The 2,500-nt window shown below is 48.4% G+C and overlaps 1 protein-coding gene across 1 annotated transcript in view; it reads right to left on the reverse strand.

The window, feature by feature from the left end:
- ek1 (eph-like kinase 1) overlaps window positions 1–2,500 on the reverse strand; it is an 88,499-nt gene that overhangs the window by 25,281 nt on the left and 60,718 nt on the right. The gene's annotated exons all lie outside the window — the stretch shown is intronic.

Here is a 2,500-nt window from a genome sequence, read left to right on the forward strand (position 1 = left end):
TATATATACTGTATAGATAGGCTCACACACACACACACACACACACACCAGACGGAGCAGCTGGTCCTAAGGGCAGTGATCCTGATCACCTCCAGGTCTCAACTCAGAGCCAGATCCCTCCACACACACACACACACACACACACACACTGGCCAGGGTGTCCCCTCAGAGCCAGATCCCTACACACACACACACACACACACACTGGCCAGGGTGTCCCCTCAGAGCCAGATCCCTCCACACACACACACACACACACACACACACACACACACACACACACAGATCAGGGTGCGTCCCCAGGACTCCCGGAGGAGTGTGAATAGAGCGCAGCCGGTAGATCATGAATACGTGAGCGGTCCGGAGAGAAAGGGCCGAGGGCAGAAGACGGCTCTTTACGGCCGGTCACGGTGTTCATTATTCTCCTAATCCGGCCCCGTGACACTCGTCCGCTCCTCCCGTCCGTCCGTATCAACCTTCCGCAGAAACCCGGCGGACACGCAACATCACTCACGGAGAGGAGCGTAAGCGAACGAGCGAGGGGGCACACGCTAGAAAATAAACCACGGGGCTGCCAAACCATATAATCCTCCTCCCATCTGTTAGGGGATACCAGGGAAAGGTATGCGGATGGTGGTAGCCAGAAAGCAGCGGAAAGCTGAGCTGGGAGAGACAAAGGTAAGGCTCTGCTGATCTGGGAGCAGATGTTCATGGAGAAGCCTGTTCTACTCCCGTGGGAGCGGAGCTCAATAAACCTACACCATGAAGTGGAAAATGTGCTGCTGAATATTAATGCCAAGAGCACTTTTTTAATGAGACGCCTAACTCACAATGAGCAGGAGAAGGAAGTGGCATTTTCATACTTTCTTTGTTTGTTTAGCATTGGTACACACACTGGGCAAGGGGTCTCCTAGCACAGTGGTTCTCAAGCTGTGGCATGCACGGGTACCACTGGTGGTACGCGGACTCGCTGTTGTGGTACTCTGGGAGTCTCCAAGATGTTTTATTTCATGAAGACAAAATAATCACTTCAAATTATATAAATATACTGCATATATAATGAAAATGTGTTAGATTTAAACTAGCTTTTATCTTTCTTGAAAAAAATAAAATAAAAACAAAACAATGCAAAACATTATGTACAATGTAAATATATTTAAATTGGCCTACGTTACTGTATTTTAATGCTGGTTGTAATGGTGGTACTTTGAGATCAGTCAATTGTTCTCTGAGGTGGTACTCATTGTAAAAAGTTTGAGAAACACTGTCCTAGCAGGCATCTACTGTAGATGCACAAACACTTTGGTGGTCACTCATGACAGAGGACTGACAGTTTAATAATCACAAAAAATAACCAAAATCACAATACATTTACAAGATTCTGAAACAAACTGCCTCCACTGCATACTGTACGTACATTTTTAAACTAGAAAAGCACTCAGAGAGCGCGGACCTCTGCCAAGCGAAACAACATTTAAAAAATTCCCCCCAAAATTCATTCATAACTTTTTGAGTTATCTTGCGAACACACAAACAGACAGACAAACAAACAAACAAACAAACAAACAAACCTGATGAACCCTGATGAAAACATAACCTCCTTGGCAGAGGTAGATGTGTAAAACAAATATATCCAAAACTATACAGAAAAGAGCATCTGATCCAGCTGCCATTGAAGACCTATATGCCCAGCCATCAGCAGCTGCCGCAGGGGAGAGGCCTATTATAATCACTCCAGTTTACATTCAGCCAGTAATTGACCAGAGACCTCTGGCCACTGACTTAACGTCCCGGATCAATAGGGGGGAGTTCCATCTCCGGGGGCCTTCATGGGGTGCTGTCAGCTGTCCCTGCCCACTAATAACAGCCTGGGGGGGACGCGGCCGGACCAGCAGACCTGGCCTGGAGGAGGAACCGCTAGCTGAAACAGAACCCAGCCAGCAGGGGGTTAGCGAGTTCCCGGCTAGCTACAAGACTGTGCTCCAGGGGGGTCTGTAGATGCTAACAGCTCTGACAGGAAGGGGGTGGGGGTTGGGCTTCAGAAACAAGCAATTTTAGAGAAGTACTCTAATGGAAAAACTCTGCTAGTTAACACTCTCCCTTTCTAGGGGATACTACAAACGCAGAGGCCAAAGGTCTGCCTGAGGCGAGTGTATGGCCTGAGAGGAAGTGAGTGAAAAGCAGAGGGCTGTGGGAGAGGGTTTATAGGCACTGTAGGGGCCTACTTAGGGACTAGAGAAACAAACACACAGAGCAGGACTCTGGCGAAGGGCTTTATTAACTGACTGCTGGGACTGGGGAAGTGTTCTATTCATCCTACTAATCCTGTTGATTCTTGACACAGCTGGGTGGATGCTGTAGGGGAGGGGACCCCTTCTGGTGTGTGTGTGTGTGTGTGTGTGTGTGTGTGAGGGGGGGGGTGAAAATAAGGGGTTCGGTGGGGTACTTGTGGGTGGTTTCCCCTCAGTGATTTTAATGAGGAGAGAGGATGGGTGTGGGT

This window comes from Sardina pilchardus, chromosome 19 (assembly GCF_963854185.1).
Source record: "Sardina pilchardus chromosome 19, fSarPil1.1, whole genome shotgun sequence".
Lineage (NCBI taxonomy): Eukaryota > Metazoa > Chordata > Actinopteri > Clupeiformes > Clupeidae > Sardina > Sardina pilchardus.